Source organism: Phyllostomus hastatus, unplaced genomic scaffold (genome assembly GCF_019186645.2).
Source record: "Phyllostomus hastatus isolate PE091 unplaced genomic scaffold, TTU_PhHast_1.1 phas_contig_5, whole genome shotgun sequence".
In the NCBI taxonomy this organism is placed as follows: Eukaryota; Metazoa; Chordata; class Mammalia; order Chiroptera; family Phyllostomidae; genus Phyllostomus; species Phyllostomus hastatus.
This window is the reverse complement of record NW_025333897.1, coordinates 2,919,351-2,939,516: the sequence shown is the minus strand read 5'-3', so window position 1 is coordinate 2,939,516 and position 20,166 is coordinate 2,919,351. Positions and strand designations below refer to the sequence as shown.

Genomic DNA, 20,166 nt, shown 5'->3' with positions numbered 1-20,166 from the left:
GTGACACTTTGGTTCACAGCCCGCGCTCAATCCACTGAGCTACACCAGCCAGGTTAAATGAGAATTTAAAATGAGATCGGGTGGCCTAGTACGAACTGTGTCCAGTGCGTAGAAAGTACTCAATAAAAGGGGATGATAATTACTTTTATGAACTGATTTCAAGCCTCCTTTTAATTTTTTCAATCTGTCCTTTTGTGGACTTCTTTCTTCCTCCTACTTGCTGCCCCACCTGCACCGTCCCACAGTTCTCCGCCCATGGTAACAATCAAGTACTAAATGTATCTTTTTACATTTTTCTCCGTAGTTATATAATCCTATAGGGGGAAACGTCATCCTATAAGGGATAATATTACCCTTATTTTCCTGCATTTTGCTTTTCTTACATGGCAATACCATGTGGAAATGCCTCTGAAGTCTCAGGTAACACGCCAATTTACTGTTGTTAATGGGTGAATAGTACACAGCAGTGTGGGGGTATGTCATTTATTTGGCGAGGTTGTCATTGATGTGCGTGTCCTTTGTTTCTAATGTTTCCTCCCCAAATTACTATTTTTATTGATAGCCTTCTTTAATTGAATTGCAGGAGCCTGACCTGCTTTGCTGCCTTGTTAACTTAAGCTCTAAGCCTTTGAGAATGAATATGAAGTCTCACTAATATAATGATGACCCTTGCACAGATAAGAGATATGTTTTCTCAGTGTTCTCACTAGGTCTAGCACAGTATTGAACCATCTACTTTAAGTGCTTTTTAATTACAAAACTGGTTAATGGATTCATTTTCCTTAAGGCAAATTATGGGTATTATGGGTACTTATGAAATAAGAGTGACAGAAGGTTCATGTTTTTTCATATTAACAATCTTTGGGAATCAGAATATGTAAGAGATTTTGTTTGTGATCAATTAGCATGTTTCTTTTTCTTTAATGTTTTAAAAAGATTTTATGTATTTATTTTTAGAGAGAGGGGAAGGGAAAGAGAGAGGGAAAACCAACATGTGGTTGCCTCTCAAGTACAGACTACTGGGAACCTGGCCCACAACTCAGGCATGTGCCCTGACTGGGAATCGAACCGGCAGCACTTTGGTTCACAGGCCCATGCTCAATCCATTGAGCTACACCAGCCGGGGTGGCATGTTTCTTTTTTAGGTGGTACTAAAAGAGTATATTTGGCTCTGTGAAACTTGTGCAGTGGTGTACCCCAACAGCAGTCTGTTCCAGTTCTCTGTTGCTACATAACAAGATACCTACTCCAAAACTCAAGGCCTTAAAATGACAACAGTTTGTTATTTTTATGAATCTCTGGTTGTTTGAAACTCATCTTCTGCAAGTTTTACTTTGGGGATTTCTTAAGTGGCTGCAGTCAGAAGGTAGGTGGGGCCAGAATGTTCACATGGTATCCTGGAGATGGTTTGGTGCTTCTCTCTCTGTTTAGTCTCAGAACCTCTTCTCCCATGTTGACTCACCAGCCAGTAGCAGGACTTACAGTGTGGCAGCCCAGGGCTTCCTAAGTCTTCTGAAGGCGTAAGCTCAGAACTGGCCCCACATCACCTCAGCCTCATTCTGTTGGTTAAAGCAAGTCATGGGGTCAGCCCAGATTCCGTGTGGGAGGGAGGATAGAGGTCAAGCTCTGGGAGGTGGCCTTCTTTGGAGACAGGCTACCATCCAGTCATTTTCTCACAAAAGGAGAAATGCAGAGGTCAGCAGGAGCAGGTGGTATTGCAGCTTACCACCTGTCTGGTGCCCCAGGCTTCTCTTTATCTGCCCTGTCACCTTAAGACAGCTGCTTCACCTTTATTTAGCCCCACATTCTTGTTCAGGCAGGAAGAAGTAAAGCCCCAGGGCAGCGATTTCCAACCTTTTTCATTTCATGGCACACGTAAACTAAGTATTAAACTTCAATGGAACTCCAAAAATATGTATTTTTGCTCATCTGACCAAAAAGAAATAGATATAATTTTGATTCATTCACACTGGACAGTTATTGTATTGGCTGTTGGCATTTTTTTTAAGGCCTCGCTAGAAGATATGCCCATTGATTTTTAGAGAGAGAGTGGGGCAGGGAGAGGGGGTGGAGGTTGGGGGAGAGAGAGAGAATGAGCGAAAGAGGAACATCGATGTGAGAGAGAAACATCTGTCCGTTGCTTCCTGTATGCCCCTCAACCAGGGATCAAACCTGCAGCCTAGGTGTGTGCCCTGACGAGATTGAATCCACAACCTTTAGGTGTATAGGATGATGCTCCAATCAACTGAGCCACCGGCCAGGGCCAACTGTTGGCACTTTTTTAATGTGACAATCTAAGGAAAAAGAGGTCAGTGCCCCTGACTAAATAGTCAGGTATCGGATGTTTTAACAATAATCGTGGCATACTGGTTGAAAACTGCTACTCTAGGGAAAGGAGACAGCACCTCTGTTAGGAAACAAAAGCCTTCACTGAACTTCTTAGTGGGCTTCTGCTTGTGTCTCTTTGGCTAGAACTTTGTGACATGACCACCTCTTGCTCCCGAGACAAAAAAGTCTCGGAAATCCAATTTTTAAATCTGGAGTTGTCAATGCCCTGACCAAAGGGTCAGTAAGAAAGAAGTGGGGAGGAGGGACATGCTGAGTAGGCATCGAGGAGTAGTTTATTCAGACAGCCAAGGTAGTGGTGGGTAAACTGAGGCAGCATGCATTCATGTATCAACTGTTTAGTAAATACCTGGGGTGGGCAATGCACCGAGCTTCTTATTGTATGTATGTTGGCTGCAAGGTTCAAGGGAGTGAACACATCTGGGAGTTAAAGTGATTGGGGTCTTCTGCAGGCCTTGACCAGATACTTGCTCATATCTCCCATGTAGATGTTTGAAGTTAGATTAATGGTAATAGTAATAGCCAATCTCATTAAGGGCTTATCTGGTGTAGAAGAACTATCAACCAACTCATTAATCTTCACACTGGCCTTGTGAAGAAGGCACTGATGTTATCCTCCCTTTTCAGGCACAGGAGCAGGCAAGAGAAGTTAAATGGCTGGACCTGCCAGAGTTGCTATGGTAAGGGAGTTGTGGAGTCCACATGGTGGTCTGGCTCTGGAGTCCAAGTACTGAACCACTGTGCTTTATGGCTTTAGTTTATTACAGGAAATATTTCTTGTTGAAATAAATATGTGACAGAACAAAGTATGGAGTAGAAACCCCTTAGTACTCTATCCCCTCCACTGCCTACTGCCCACCCAAGAATGAGAACATTACTGATAACTTATGCAATCCCGTGTGTGCTGTTGTAGTACTTCCCCTTTGATGCCTGCCTGCTCTCCCAGAGTGACCACCTTCTTAAATATTTTGTTTATCATTTCTTGTCTTAAGAAATTATTTTTTGAACTTCAACTGATCTTATACTGTAGATAGCCTTCTGGGACTTGCATTGATCCAAACTGTTTGGTATAACTAGTCCATTTATTTTTAACAGCTATGTAATGTGCCACTGACTGAATATACTACCATGTTTTTGTTTTACTTATTTCCATGGCTATGGACATTTTGTTCCAGATTTTTTGTTATTCATGGGCTACTGTGAATGCTGTTATGCATATTTCTGGTTGTGCATGGACAAGAATTTTGCGGGGGGTATGTACTAGCATGAGATTGATGGGTTGTAGGATGTGAGCATCTTGAACTTTGCAAAATATTGTCAAACTGTTCTCTATAAACATTTTCACCAAGGATGTATAAGAGTTCCTGCTATTCTGTATCCTTGTCATACTTGGTTTGTGAAACTTTTATTTTTGCCAGTCTGGTGGACTTGGAATGAAATGTTGTGGTCTTAATTTGCATTCCCTGAAAACTAGTAAAGCAAATATCTTTTCATTTGCTTCTTGTTCTGGTATAGTTGTTCATCCCTTTTGCTCCTTTTTGTTATTGATTTGTAGGTATTCTTTATATACTTTGGTTACTAATCCTGGACAGCAGCCTATTTAACCTAATTTAAGTTTAATAATCTCATGTTATCATTCCCTTGGTTGTCTCCTGTCCCCTGTCCACGTTTCCCCCACCTGCATGATACTTTTTTGTGTGATTTGTTTCTCTTTGGAACAGCTCTCAATTTATGAGCCTTTTTATACATTTGTATAAATATGTGACTGTATCCATTCCACCCACTCTACCATAGCTTTTTTATTTCAGGCATATGTTAGGGTTAGGTTCAACAGCATTTAATAGAAAATTATATAAAACAAAATGATAGTGGTCTAAGCAAGGTAAAAGTTTATTTCTCTCACATGAAGGCTAAGCGATAAGCACGCCAGGGCTGCACTCTTGTCAGGGACTCAGGTTCCTTCTACCTTTTTGCTCCACCATCCTTATCCTAGCACCTCGTGCGTGATTCAAGGTGGCTCCTCAAGTTCTAGCCATTATGTCCCAGCAAGCAGGAAAGGAGGGATGGTCACGGGTTCCCCGTCTTTTTAAAAAGACTTAATGGCCATTGTACACAAGAATTCTGCTTTTATAGATCTTGCCCAGAACTTAGTCACAGTACCATATATAGTTGCAAGGGAATCTAGGAAATGTATTCTTTATTTCACATAGCCTTGTTCTTAGCTAAAAATCATGTTTTATTAAGTTAAACTAAGTTAAAGGAGGAGACTAAATGTTGGGTTAGGCAGCTAGCAACTTTACCAGTTCTGAAGTGTTCCCTTAAAAATGGCTCTTAAAGAAGCTCCTGGACACCAGGATGGTGCCTCTACACGACACCCATTTTGAGTCTTTGGTTTATCACACAGATATTTATTGAGCACCTGTTTTGTATAGCACGGTTCCAGAAGCTGGAAAGACAGCAGTGAACGAAACAAATGAAGTCCCCATCCTCGTGGACCTTCCATTGTGAATGGGAAGAGAGATCATAAAGGAGGGTATACAGTGAGTCAGAAAGGGATAATAACAGGTGTGGAAGAAACAAAGGAGGAGGCACGGAGAGTTGACAGCATGTGGTGCTGTTTCAGCCAGAGTGGTCAGGAAAGGCCTCTTTCATGAGGTGACATTGGAACAGAAGTGAGAGAGGGGAGTAAGATGTCTGAGGGAAGAGCATCTGGGGCACAATGAGGGCTGGTGAAAGGCCCTGAGGTGAGACAGCGCCTGGTATGCTGGAGGGATTTCAGAGTGGTCAGTAGGGCTCCAGAGGAGCGGGCGAGGGAGAGAGAGGTGGGAGATCAGAGCAGAAGGACAACAGGGACAGGTCGTGGGGGGCCTCGTGGGCCACAGCGGGGACTTTTGGTTTTACCCATTGTGACATGGAGTCTCAGGAGGAACATGTAAGCCGATCACTAGCATGTGGTAGTGAGAGTAATCATGAGCTGTCTTTTCAGTCATCCTTTAATTACTTCCAGACAACTTTGGAACAAGTGAGTAGCTTCAACTCTTATTAACTCGTGACTACTCTGGTTTTATGTATGTATAGTCACCACTGTGTACCCCACTGGATTATTTTTAAACTCAGTAGTTCAGTATTTATCTGTGCAAGGTAAGGGTTCTTTAAGGACATAATGACTATTGTCATGATTAAAATGACAATAATTGCTTCACATCATCTGGTATCCAGTTAGTGTTAACATTCTAGATCTTCTCATAAATATCTTCGTAGAATTGATGTGTTCCCAATCAGGACCCAGCAAGGTCCACTGTTGGATTTGGTTCTTATGCTTGTTGAGTCTCGTTTAATCTATGGATTTTCCTGCCCTCTTTTTAATAGTTTATTTGTTGAGAAAATCCACGTCCTTTGTCCTGTAGATTGCCCCACAGTCTGTGTCTGGCTGATTGTGTTCCTGTGGCGGTGTTGAACGTGTTTTCCCGTCCCTGCGTTTTCTGTTAGTGAGTAGTTGGATTTAGAGGATGGATCAGATTCAGGCTTGAGGTGTGTATCGCACACACATTTTTTGGGGAGGGGGAGGGGCAAGGCACTCTCCTAGCTGTTGCTGCCTATGTGTGTATATCTATTAAGAAGCATGTAAAGACCATTATCTCTTTTTGTGATGTTATATAGTGTTAACGCCATAAATGACTATTGTCTACACCAGCGATTTTCAAGCAGTGTGCCACAATAATTTTTAAAACATACAATACCTGATTGTTTAGTCAGGGGTACTGACCTCTTTTCTCTTAGATTGTCAAAAGAAAAAGAAAAAACAGTAGCCAACACAACAATAGCCATCTGGTGTGAAGGAATCAAAATTATACCTTTTTTTTGTTACATCAAAAAAAAATTTTGCGGGGGGTGTGCTACAGAATTTTAGTGATTAGCTTATGTGTGTCATGAGATGGAAAAGGTTGAAATTCACTGGCCTAGACCCATGATCTCATTTGGTGTTTGCAAAAATTGTGACATTATAATTCTCTCCTCCTCTGCATTTATTAGCTGGAACATTCCTCTAGAGAGAAACCTCCCTCATCTATTATTCAGATATCCTGGGGGTGTACTGACTCTCTTGAACTTTTGTTTACATTAGAAATTTGTATTGAACAATTAAGCTGGTGGTTTCTAATTGGCTGATTTTTGTGCTGTTTTTGTTTTATGTTCCTTCATTCTGTACTTACTGGTGTCTGCTTCTCGCATCCCATCTTGGATTTATGATTAAATAGGTGAACAAGTGACAGTCATTTCACTGTGTGGGCGCAACTACCTCAGGCCTTACCTTTGACCAGGTGGAGTCATATGTTTGTCAGTGTAACCAGGGAGAGACGACTCTGGTGACATTTCCTGTTTTCTCTCTCTCTTTCTCTGACCATGTATTTTCAAACCTACAGCCTCTGGAGAGTTCTTGCTTGGTGCCAGGGGATTAAACCCTTGTGTTTGGGGCAAGAGGTTTTTGAGCATTTGAAATTTTTCTGACCTGAAACTCCATTTCTAGATAAAAGAACAATAAAGAGCTCTGCTTCACTGGAGAGGCTGGTCCTTGTAGGAGCCTGGCCAGGGGTGACCTCTGCTCCAGCCACTGTTGTCTGGGTCGTAAATTCTTTAGAGCACCAGCATGCCTGGCATCATTTGGATGTCTTGGGATCAGTTACCCATTATGTTGTATAATCCCTAAGAGCTTTCTTTTCTTCTGGGGAGGACGCCACGGTTATTCTCTCTTGGGGAAGGGGAGGACTTGATGTGGAATGATACAGAATTCATTGATTCTTTCAGTCATTGACTTGTTTATTTGGGAGATACTTATTGAGCATCATGTGTGTTCCAAGTCTTGGGGGCAGAGCCTGAGAAGGCCCATTCTGGAGTTGATGTGCAGGTTGAAACACACAGGTGATAAAGTAGTAAACAAATTAATAACACAATTTCAGGCGGGGATGAATAATGCTATGGAGTCATCAAAGCAGAATGGTGAGCGATACACACCTGGAAGGTGGAGGGGGCTGTGGGAGGCTGGGGAGGTGTTGGGGACAGCTTTCCTGGTGTAGTGACATGTCAGCTGAGACTGCACTGGCACAAAGGTGCCAGTCCTGTAAAAGACCTAAAGCAAGACCCTTCCTGGTGGAAGAAACAGCAAGTGCAGAGGTGCTGTGTCAAGGAGTAGCACTTTCCAGTGTGGCTGGAGCATCGTAGGAGGTTAGAGGGTGGGCAGGGCTGAGAACCCGGTAAAAGGCTTGGGTTTTATTCTGAGTGCTGTCTCATTCATTCCCTCTGGCCACTGTGAGGAGCATAGATGGAGGAGGTGGGAGTGGGTAGAAGTGGGGCAGTGGGGATGCAGCCTCTACTGGAGTGAGTAGAGGGGTGTGGTGCCAGACCTGAGTGGTAGCCTTCACGCTTGAGAGAAGTGTATGTATCAACAATTTGCCAACGGATTGGTCAGAGTGGGCGGTGAGTAGGGTGAAAGGTTTTCCAGGGCATTCTGGCTCTGGTCTGCAGGTTTCAGTGGATGTAAGAACAGTCCCAGCCCTCCTTTAACCTGAGCTGAGGGTCCTGCTCACACATGTCTCATTTAATCCTCATTACAGTAAACTTTTATTCCCCATTTTGCAGATGAGGAAACTGCAGCCCAGAGAAATGAAGCCCTTGTTGATCAGCTGATTGGGACTGGGGTTGGAACCTGGGGAGCCCAACCCACAGTCTGGCCTTGTTCCCCTTTTCTCTCACTGCAGCCACAGCAGTTAATTCGTGATGTTTACACAGCTTGTGCCCAGCAGGCGCCAAATGTCATTGTCCTACGTTTATGAAATCAGGAGGGGATCGAGTTCTCTTCAGTGGCTCTTCCACCATCCCGGCTAACCTAGATCCCGACTCGCCTTTTATTACAGTATTACGAGTCAGAAAACAGGGAGTGACACATACGTAACTTGACACATGGGCCAGATAAGGTGTATATAAGCCAGGGACTTTGAGCTCCTGAGCCTGCTTAACTGATTGGGCTGAAAGTCTTCTCACCATCAAATCCTTCTTATCTCCTCCTCCCACACTCCACAGGTAAAGGGAGCTCACTCCCCTTGGGGCGTGTGTCCTATGTGATACCTCAGCCAGTCACATGGCTTTACTTGGTGTCCTCTAGCAGAGAGGTCTGACCCTCCCCGTGCGGCCTGTGTGAAAGTTGGTACTGAGTTTGGTACTGCCTCAGCTCACTGCTCTCCCTTCAGTGACACTGATAAATGCCGGTCATCTCCTGTTCCTATTTACATTTAGGTCATGTGACAACATTTTATATTAATCCATTTTTTAAAATTCTGTTTAAAAATCCTTATTGATTCAAAAGTTACAAAAGCAACACTGGTTATAAAACAGTTCAAACAGAACTTTTTGTGAAGTAAAGCATGAAAGTTTCACGTTCTCATCATGACCTTGGCACTTGGCAACCCCCCAGTGTCTCACCTGTCCAGAGGGACATGAAGTATGCCCTTCCTTCCTGTGTGTGCAGTAGATTGTGTTTGTTAAGAGCCACTGGGTTCAGGGGCCCCAGTGCCTGGGTTCAAGTCTGAATTTTGCTATGTACTGACTTAGGCCTTTACTTAAAAAAAAAAAAATCACTGCATGTCTCAGTTTTCCTATCTGTAAAATGGTGATAGTCCTAACCCCTTGGCTTGAAAGGATTCATTGTGCTAATGTACATAAAAGTTAGGGTGGCACTTGGCATGTGATAAGCACTCACATGTTAGTTATTTTTATTACTCACATATATGCTTGTGGTTTGTTTTACAGGCATGCTCTACATTTATTGTTCTGCAGATTGCACTTTTCTTTAATAATCTATCTTGGAGAGCCTCCCATGGCCATGGGTCAAGGTTGGCCACGTTCTTTTTACTGACCTTACTGTGTTCCATCCTGTCCAGGCCCTGTTTTTAGACACACTGGTCATTTCCAACTTTCATTATTATAACTCTGAACATCTCATACACAAAAACCTTTGCTTCTTAGATTTTTTTTTATGGCAAAGCCCTGGAGGTACAGTTACTAAAACAAAATGTATAAATATTTTTTAAAGACTTGTGATTTTAGGCCCTGGCCAGGTAGCTCAGTCGGTTGGAGCATTGTCTTGATACACCAAGGTTGCAGGTTTGATCCCCAGTCAGGGCACAAACAAGATGCAACCAATGAATGCATAAATAAGTAGAACAACAAATTGATGTTTCTCTCTCTCTCTTCCCCCTCCCCCTCCCTCTTCCTCTCTCTCTCTAAAAATTGAGAATAAAATTTTTTTTTAAAAAAGACATGATGTTTATTGCCAACTTGTCTTCTGGGATATATTTATTATGCATATGTATTTCCTTGTTAGTTTTTCTAGGAGAGGTATTTTTTTTTTAATCCTCACTGGAGAACATCGATCTTAGAGGGGAAGAGAGGCAGGGTGGGAAATGTCAGTGTGGGAGAGAAACATCAGTTGCTTGCCTCTCGCATGTGCCCTTACTGGGGACTGAACCCCCGCAACCCAGGCATGTGCCCTGACCAGAAATTGAACCCACAGTCTTTCAGTTTACAGGACAACACTCCAACCAACTGAGCTGCACCAGCTCAAGGAGGGGTATTTTTTTATTTCTTATTGTTTTGTAGGGTATTTACAAATATTTTTGTTATATGTTGCATCCTTATATTTATGTTTTTAGACATCATTCTGAGGCTTTGTTTTGCTTTAATGCTTTGGTTTTAAATTTAAGGTGAGATAAATATTACAGTATATTTTCCTCCATAGTTAACCAGTTGTCCTCATAATATTGATTGAATACTTCATCATATACAACTAACTTGAAAAGCTTTGTATGAGCCAGACTCCAGTATAAGTGTTTAAATGTTTACCTTTCAGGTCCCTACCATGACTCAGTGAAGCAGGTTGGTAATGTCCCCACTCACAGTGAAGAAACTGAAGCCCAAAGAGGTGACCTTGCTTGCTCACTGTCTCACAATTTGGATGAAGCAGAGACTTGTTTAAAATATTGTAGATTTATTCAGTAACCAGCCTCCTTATTTCTAATATATTTTTAGCAGCCTTTTCATCTTTCTTGGTAAATTTTCCTTTTGTCATTTTTTTTAACTTTTTTTTTTTCCTTTTATTGATTCCAGAGAGAGGGGAAGGGAGGGAGAAAAAGAGGGAGAGAAACATCAGTGTAAGAAAGAAACATCAGTTGGTTGCCTCCTGCATATGTCCTGAATGAGGACCGAGCCCGCAATGCAGGCATGTGCCCTGACTGAGAATTGAACCCATGACCTTTTGGTTTGTGGGATGACGCCAAACTAACTGAGCCACACTGGCCAGGGCCCTTTTGCCATTTAGTAATAGTCATTTTGAGTGTTCCTATGCCACAGTTGTAGGTTTTAGACTTGTTCCCTGCCCCGTTTCCCTGGGCAAGGCTTCTGTGATAATGTTAAGTGCCAGTGGTGGTCACAGACCAGGCAAAGGTGCCTCAAATCTTTTATCCTACAGGGGCTCCCTCAATGGTGGACTGATTAGGCAGGGACCAGGATTTTTCTGAGTCTCCTTGTGACAATTCTGTGACAATGTCGTGAAGGACTCATCTGTCCCCATGGCTGGTTAAGCCAAGGAAAAAGCTGGTATCCAGGGTCACAACTTGAGTATAAGCAGCGGTGGACAATATTCTGGGGCCTTGATTAACATTAAGAAAAAGAAAGTCAGTGCAGCAAGAGGTGTGGGTAGCTCAGCAAGGAGCTATAGCAGAGCAAGCCCAAACATAGAGAGGGCAACTTCAGAATCGGCTGCTGGGTCTGTGGAACCAGTTGCCCATCACCTGGATATCATGAGGCCTGACATCAGACTGCTGGCTTCACATCTCAGATTTGCCTCTTCTTGGCTGGGTAGCCTTGGTCAGGTATCTTAACTTCTCTGTGCGTTAACTTTATCTTCTCTATAGCAAAGTAATATAGAGTAATAGCTATTACTCTAGGTTTTTGTGAGGATTAAATGATCCATGTAAAGTGCTCAGAATAGCAGTTGGCACAGAGTAAACACTCAAATATGGTCATGGACCACATAACGATGTTGCAGTTAACAACAGACTGCATAGACAATGATGGTCCTTTAAGATTATAATGGAGTCTGAAAATTCCTATTGCCTAGTGTCATTGTAGCCAGGTTAAGGTTTTATCAAGATGCATTGCTCACTAGTTTGTAGTGATGCTGGTGTATACAAACCTACTGTGCTGACAGTTGTATAAAAGTATAGCACATACAATTATGTGCATTGTGTTAAACTTGATAATAAACAACCTCATTACTGGTTTATGTGTTTAAAATACTATACTGTTTATGATTATTTTAGAATGCTTGCTTTCTACCTATATTTAAAAAGTTTGCTATAAAACTGCCATGTTATACCAGTAGCAGCCTCATACATTTTGTGTTTACTGTGTCTCTCGATCACATGATTATTTCTTGTGCCTGTTTTAATCTCATGTTTTGTACAATAAGGTGCTATATAGGCTTCTGGGCTAGGAGCGAGAAGCTGTACCATACAGCCTAGGCATGTAGTAGGCTATACTGTCTGAGGTGTGTAGGTACACTCTGATGTTCACACGACCACAAAATCACCTAACGATGCGTTTCTCAGAATGTATCCCCATCGTTACGCAGTGCGTGACTGTAAATGTTGGTCATTCTTCCTTTCTCTTTCACTGCTCTTCTCTGCTTCTGAGGGCAGGGATAAAGGTTGCAGGAGACGTGCAGATATCACTCAGGTATTTCCTGAACACCTATGACATGGCACACAAGTACAAAGATACAGAAGGGCTCAGGATAAACACAGTTCCCTCTCTTGGCACTGATGTTCTAGAGGGGAGGTGGACACTAAACAAACAGGTAAATAATGTGATGTTAGGTAGTGAGGTGTGCTCTGAAGAAAATAGAGTAGGGTAGGGGAAAGGCTAGAGAATGGCAGAGGCTACTATTTTAGCAGAGGTGATGAGAGCAAATCTCTGAAGAGATGACGTTTGGTCAAGACCTGAAAGATGAGGAACCAGCCTGGAAACAGTTGGGAAAGCATATTCCAGACAGCACAGCAAATGCAAAGGCCCTGAGGCAGGGGCTTACAAGCGTGTTTTCAGAAGTATAAGGAGGCCAGTGTGGCTTCAGGGGTGTGAGGGAAGGGAAGCTGAGAGGAGCAGGAGATGAAGTCACATAGTGAGCCAGGTAGGAAGTTGTTTTTTTTTTTTAAGATTTTTAAAATTTATGTTTAGAGAGAGAGGAAGGGACAGAGAAAGAGAGGGACAGAAGTACTGATCGGATGCTTCTTGTATGTACCCTGACAGGGACCAAACCTGCAGTCCAGGCATGTGCCCTGACTGGGAATCAAACCTTTTGCTTTACGGGTCAGCACCCAACCAACTGAGCCACACTGGTAAGGGCCAGGTGGGAAGTTTTTAGCCTAGGTTCTTTTAGTTGAAAATAACACAAACTGTCAGATCCACCCAAGCCTAAAAGAATTCTGAGATGCCTTCTAGAGTCTGGGAGGCATTTTCTGCTGAAGTCATGATCAGTAGGCCCAGGGTCCAGACAGATTTCTCTCTCCATTCCTTGCCTTTTGTCTGCTTGCTTCCTTCTCTGGGTTTCTCCAGGCATTTAGCTTGTCTGTAGCTCCTTCTTTTATAAAGTCTCCAGTTGCCAGCCACTGGCAAAAACTTGACTGGCTGTCTATCTCAGAACAGGGGGTCTGATTGGCCCAGCTTTGGTCAGATGGCTACCTCTCATCCAGTGAGCTTTGAGAGGGCAGTGAGCATGACACACACACTTCTCAAAAAGCAGGGACTCTCGGAAGCCTGGCAGACCACCCACTTCTTCGCCCTCCTAGCGTAGGGCATTATTCCTTTTTTTACATATGAAACATCATCATGTTGCTGTTAAGAACATGAACCAGATGGCCTAGACTCAAAGCTTAACCACTCACTAGCTGTGTGACCTTGGGTTTATCACTTCACCTCTCAGGGCCTCAGTTTCTTTACATATGGATGATAAAGGTTTCTACCTCAAGGGGCTATTAAGAGCAATAAATAAATTTATTTAAAAGTACTTAGTCTGAGCCTGATAGTAAAGCACTCAGAAAGTACATAGGAAGTATTAGTTATCATCATCTTTATTTGATTTTTCTTAAAGATTTAATTTATTTTTATTTATTATTTTGTTTTTAGTATGTTTTATTGATTATACTATTACAGTTGTCCCATTTTCCCCCCTTCACTCCCCTCCACCCTGCACCCCCCTCCCACCCACATTTCCCGCCTTTAGTTCATGTCCATGGGTCATACTTATAAGTTCTTTAGCTTCTCCATTTCCCATACTGTTCTTACCCTCCCCCTGTCTATTTTGTACCTACCATCTATGCTACTTATTCTCTGTACCTTTTCTCTCTTTCTCCCCCTCCCACTCCCCTGTTGCTAACTCTCCTTGTGATCTCCATTTCTGTGGTTCTGTTCCTGTTCTAATTGTTTGCTTAGTTTGCTTTTGTTTTTGGTTTAGGTGTGGTTGTTAATAATTGTGAGTTTGCTGTCATTTTACAGTTCATATTTTTTATCTTCTTTTTCTTAGATAAGTCCCTTTAACATTTCATAAAATAAGGGCTTGGTGATGATGAACTCCTTTAACTTGACCTTAGCTGAGAAGCACTTCGTCTGCCCTTCCATTCTAAATGAAAGCTTTGCTGGATAGAGCAATCTTGGATGTAGGTCCTTGCCTTTCATGACTTGGAATACTTCTTTCCAGCCTCTTTTTGCCTGAAAGGTCTCTTTTGAGAAATCAGCTGACAGTCTTATGAGAACTCCTTTGTAGGTAACTGTCTCCTTTTTTCTTCTCTTGCTGCTTCTAGGATTCTCTCCTTTATTTTCATCTTGGGTAATGTAATTTTGATGTGCCTTGGTGTGTTCCTCCTTGGGTCCAACTTCTTTGGGACTCTCTGAGCTTCCTGGACTTCCTGGAAGTCTATTTCCTTTGCCAGACTGGGGAAGTTCTCCTTTATTATTTGTTCAAGTAACTTTTCCACTTGTTGCTCTTCCTCTTTACCTTCTGGTACCCCTATGATTTGGATGTTGGAACATTTAAAGATGTCCTGGAGATTCCTAAGCCTCTCCTCATGTTTTTGAATTCTTGTTTCTTCATTCTTTTCTGATTGAATGTTTCTTTCTTCCTTCTGGTCCACCCCATTGATTTGAGTCCCAGTTTCCTTTCTATTACTATTGGTTCCCTGTGCATTTTCCTTTATTGCACTTAGCATAGCCTTCATTTTTTCCTCTATTTTGCATCCATACTCAACCAATTCTGTGAGCATCCTGATCACCAGTGCTTTGAACTGTGGATCTAATAGGTTGGCTATTTCTTGGTTGCTTAGTTGTATTTTTTCTGGAGTTTTGATCTGTTCTTTCGTTTGGGTCATATTTTTTTTGTCCCGATGCACCTATTACATATAAGGGGCGGAGCCTTAGGTGTTCACCAGGGCAGGGCAACCCACGTCTCTTCGTTGTGATGCTGTATGTGGGGGAGGGGTCTGAGAGGGAACAATGGCACTTGCTCCGCTCTCTGCTGGCTTTCGGTCTCTTCCCCTACTTCCCACAAGCAAGTTAGGCCCTTCTGGTGCTGATTCCTGGGTGGTAGGTGGGTTTGTGTATGTTCTAGGACCCTGTGGGTCTCTCCAACAACTCTCCCATGAGGCTGGGCGTTTCTCCCACTGCCACCTCAACTCCCACAGGTGTTTTTAATCAGTGATTTGAGGCTTCATTTCCCCAAGCTGGAGCTCTGGGTTGCATGGTCTGTCTCGCTCCCCCTTTGTTTCACATGATTTATCTGCACTCGAATACGGGACCACCCCCTCCACCAGCTGCCACTGCAGTCTTGCCGGCCAGCTATAGCCTTGTTTGCCCCACACCCCAGTCTGATGTTGGGTCCTCCAGCCACAGCCTTGCCGTCCCTGGTCCTCCACTGCTGCTTTGCCGAGAGTCCTTTCCATATACCCATCTCCACCACTCCTACCAGTCTGGATGAGTGTGTCTTCTTTAACCCTTTGGTTGTGGGACTTCCATACAGTTCGATTTTCTGTCATTTCTGGTTGTGTTTTGTTTTTAAATTGTTGTCCTTCTTTTGGTTGTTCGAGGAGGCATAGTGTGTCTACCTACGCCTCCATCTTGGCCAGAAGTTTCTATGTATTTTTAAAGAGAGGGGAAGAGAGGGAGAAGGTGAGGGAGAGAAACATTGATGGGTTGCCTCTCATATGTGCCCCTTCCAGGGGCAGAACCTACAGCCCCAGCATATGCCCCAACCAAAATCAAACTGGCAATCTTTCACTTTACAGGATGATACCCAACAAACTGAGCTACGCTGATCATGGCTCCTCATCTTTATTTTCCTTCCTGTAGCTGGAGAGTGCTCTATAGTTCAAGCTAATACTTGGGGATAAAGAGCCTGGGATTGATCCCAGCTTCTCCACCAGCAACTGGCTCTGTGATCTTGGCCAAGTGAGTAATTTCTCTGGGATCCTTGGTTTCCTCATTTGCAAGGTAGGGAGAATCACAGGCTGACAAGACTCATTCATTGGATGTATGTGTGTTGTCTAAGGTTTGAGGTGATTATGGAAATTCAAGGGGTCCTAGGTATCTGGGCACAGTGTAGCCCTGGCTCCTGATTACACCGTTGAGTGTGAGCTGATGGTGCTGATGTTAGGAGCCACCTCGTCTACTTCACAAAGCCTGTATAGGGTGATCTCTACATAGCACAGCACTTAGCTTGTTTCCTGTAAGCACACCAGCCACTGGCTAGACTGTGGGCTCCGGAAGAGTAGGTCCCAGGTCTACACCACTCATTCCCAGTGCCCTGGCATGTGGGGCCAGGTGGGATTGCAGTAAAGCTCACCTTCATCAGGCTTCTTTTGTGAAAGACAGATCTGAAAAATAGCCTCTCAGGAAATAAATGTGTTTGTGGCCGGGCATTGGCATCACCCAGGGAATCTTGTTAACAGCTGGATTCTCTGGCCACACTCCTTGAGTGTCTGTTTGGGCAGGTGTTGTGGATGGTCATCACCTAGTTTGGCGGCCTGATAACCATTCACTATTCTTTTGGAGTTTTCGTTTTGGGAACTGCTTTTCCACTATCTAGACCATTCATTTACTGAACACTCCCTACTGCATGTACAACACTGCTTGCTCTAGACACTGAAGATGTGGCAGTGAACTAGCCCTGCCCTTGAAAATGGTGAAATAACAGTATAGTCATTCATTGCTTAACCACAGGGGTGCATCTGAGAAATGTGTCCTTAGGCAGTTTGTCATGCAAACATCATCGAGTGCTCTTATGCTGACCTAGTACAGCTCACTACACACATAGGCTGCATGGTACAACCTATAGCTCCTAGGCTGTAAGCCTGTACAGCATTTTACTGTATTGAATACTATAGACAATTGTAACACAATGGTCTTTGTGTAACTATATCTAAACATAGAAAAGGCACAGTAAAAAATATGGTATAAAAGATTAAAAAAATGGAACAGCTGTACAGGACACTTACCATGAAGGGAACTTGCAGGACTGGAAGTTGCTCAGGGTGAGCCAGTGAGGGAGTGCTGAGTGAACGTGAGCCTGGGACAGTACTGTCCACCACCACAGACATTGCAGACACCGCACACTTAGGCTACACTAAATTTACTGAAATTTTTCTTCAATAATAAATTAACCTTAGCACACTATAACTTTTTACTTTATAAACTTTAAAGTTTTTAACTCTTACTCTTTTGTAATAGCACTTAAAACATAAACACATTATACTGCTATACAAAAACATTTTCTTTACATCCTTATTCTATAAGCTTTTTACTAATTAAGTTTTTATAAGCTTTTTAAACTTTGTTAAGAATTAAGATGCTCACACACACATTACCTTAGGTCTACACAGGGTCAGTCAGGATCGTCTATGTCTCTGCCTCTACCTCCACACCTCAACCCACTGGAAGGTCTTTAGGGGCAGGGAGCTGTCATCTCCTGTGATAACAGTGTCTTCTTCTGGAATAACCTTCAGGGAACCTCCTGAAGGACCTGCCTGAGGCTCCTCTTGAGGAGGTGTCACCTCTTTTCAGAAACAGGTCCATGATAGTTTGCTTGATTTCTTTTCTTTTTCCTTACCTGAGGCTATATTTATTGATTTTTAGAGAGAGGGGGAGGCGGGTGGAGGTGGGAAGGGGGTGGAGAGAGAGGGAGAAAGAGAGAGACACTGATATGAGAGAAAAACTTTGGTTGCCTCCCATATGCACCTGACTGGGGATTGAACCTGCATCTCAGACATGTGCCCTGACAGGGAATCAAATCCACAACCTTTTGGTGCATAGGACCATGCTCCAACTAACTGAGCCACCTGGCCAGGACATGTTTCTTTCTTTAGTCACAGATTTGCTTATAAGCAGATAATGCACCATGAGCATTCTTCCCTATTCATGAAAACCTTTTGGTGTTGGGGTTCATGTTTTCTAACTTTTTAAGGAGCCCGTTAAGGTCTGTCAAAGTTGTCATTGTTCACGCCTGCGCATTCCAGTCCGCTCTCCTTGGCTGCCAGGTTACATCAATGTCGTGCAAACCGTTCTCATTATATTAACAATAGCTGGACTTTTTCTGGACAGACCTCATATATAGCCTGTCATTGACTTAATTGTACCTTACAAATTAGAAACTATAAGTTATACAATAGATAACTGTACATTAGATAGCAGGATCATATCATTGTCACTTTCTGATTTTAATAATTGTACTATAATTGAGAAGATATTCTTATGAAACACCCATTGACTACTGTAAGGGTTAAAAACAGGAACAAATTCGTTGAAAAAGGAAGGTAAACCAGTATTGGCCAGAAATCATGAAAATGACTAAAATGTTTCTTTGGGTTGGGGAGGGTACTGTCATGAAAACTTAGCCATAACAAAATGCTGAATAGATTTCAAGAAATCAATGTGTTACATACACAATTTGAGTTTAAAGTTCTAAAAACTTTAGTTGGTAGAATGATTATAGATTATTTTTATTTTCTTCTTTATACTTTTATTATTTTTCACATTTTGTAGTAAGAACTTTTAGAAACAGGAGGAAAAAAAATGATACATCTTTTGTGGGAGCTACCAGGAGAGAAGTGCTATTGGATGCTAAGTCGTGGAGCATAAGCCTAATGCTGATGAGGGCATCTTTGCCCAGAGGGTTGGGTAGGCAGGAGATGAAAATGATTGGTTCCTGGTAAATTATTTGGGTAAAGGGAGTTTGGAATAACCTGTGAACATTTCAGGAACATGAGCCAAAATATTGCTGTTTTTTCTGGAGCCAGTTTGAGTTGGGTCTCTCAAACTGCAACCAAGAGAGTCCTATAAAAAAAGATGCTCCTGAACTTACAGTAGGGTTATGTTCCAAATAAACCATCATAAATTGAAAATATCATAAGTCAAAAATGCATTTAATATTCAATTAAATTTTTTTTTTTACTTATTTTGAGAGGGAGGGGAGTGGGGAGAGAAAGGTGGAGGGGAGAGAAACATCTATTTGTTGTTCCATTTATTTATGCATTCATTGGTTGATTTTCGTATGTACCCTGACTGGGATTAAACCCTCAACCTTGGTGTACTCGGACAATGCTCTAACCAAGTGAGCCACCCTTCCAGGGCCACTCAAAAACCTAGCCTAGTTTACCACAGCTTAGCCTAGCCTAGCTTAAAGGTGCTCAGACACTTAAGTTAGCCTACGGTTAGGCAAAATCATCTCACCGTGGCTGTCCAGCATCACAAAAGAGCATCTTGCCACATATTGCTAATCCAGGAAAAGATTAAAGTTCAAAATTCCAAATATAGTTTCTACTGAATATTACCACTTTCACACTATCATAAAGTCGAAAAATGCTAAGTCAAACCATTGTAAGTTGGGAATTGTCTAATACAGTAGTTCTAGTGAATCCTAGTGTCACAGGTGTGCACAGGTGTGCACAGGTAACCAGGTTCTTAGTGATCGAGGACAAAGAATTGAACCAAACACACAAAGTTTATAGCATAAAGAAAGAGGGGAGGTTTATTAAGTGATAGTACACGCCACAGGACATGGGAGTGGGCCAGCTCTGAGCAGAGGAAAAAAAGGGCACGTGGGCTAGGGGATTCTATTCTTATAGGGGCAGAAGCCCCCCTGCTAGTCTTTGGCGGGCTTTTCCTGCGCAGGTACAAGGAGTTGGATTTCAAAGCTACTGCACATGTGTGGTTTCCCATGACTTTCTTGATTGGCTACTGGAGAAGGGAGTCCCACAATGTTATTTCATTATAATGATATTATAATGAATCAGGGGTAGCTTGCAGGCGCATTCTATGATTCAGAGTTATCCCAGAAAACAGGAACAACCCGTCTTAGGGGGTCTTTGTCATGTATAGGTGTTTTCTACCTCAGCCCTGCGGGGCCTCTGGAGCTTCCTTCCTGAGTACCTCCTGCCTCACTAGAATTTTTATTTTCAGAATTCACCACAAATGATTTGTATGTATCAGATGTTTGAGAACCATTTTGCTAGACTTTTCTGAGTTCTGGTTCTTAGACTACTAAGTGAGCAACAGACTTGCTTGGGGGATTTGTTAAAAATATAGAGGCTCTACTCCAAATTGATAAAGGTTGTGATTTGGGGCCTGACTTCCTGAGTTTCGAGTAATGTCCTAGGTGATTAGATGCACATCTGATAAAAGTGCAAGGATCATGCCCAGGCTAAGGCCTTACCCATGGAGGGGGTCCCA

At 42.7% G+C, this 20,166-nt stretch overlaps 1 protein-coding gene across 9 annotated transcripts in view; it reads left to right on the top strand.

Moving 5' to 3' along the window:
- The window catches only part of SIPA1L3 (signal induced proliferation associated 1 like 3), a 243,923-nt gene that overhangs the window by 17,350 nt on the left and 206,407 nt on the right, over window positions 1–20,166 (top strand). The window contains exon 1 of one of the 9 annotated variants that reach the window (XM_045846578.1): window positions 2,998–3,026. The exons of 7 other annotated variants lie outside the window; for them this stretch is intronic. The gene's annotated coding sequence lies outside the window, so the exon portion shown is untranslated. Of the gene's footprint in view, window positions 1–2,997; window positions 3,027–15,821; window positions 15,892–20,166 lie in introns of those variants that run through there. One more of the 9 variants, XM_045846577.1, reaches the window with a different exon arrangement.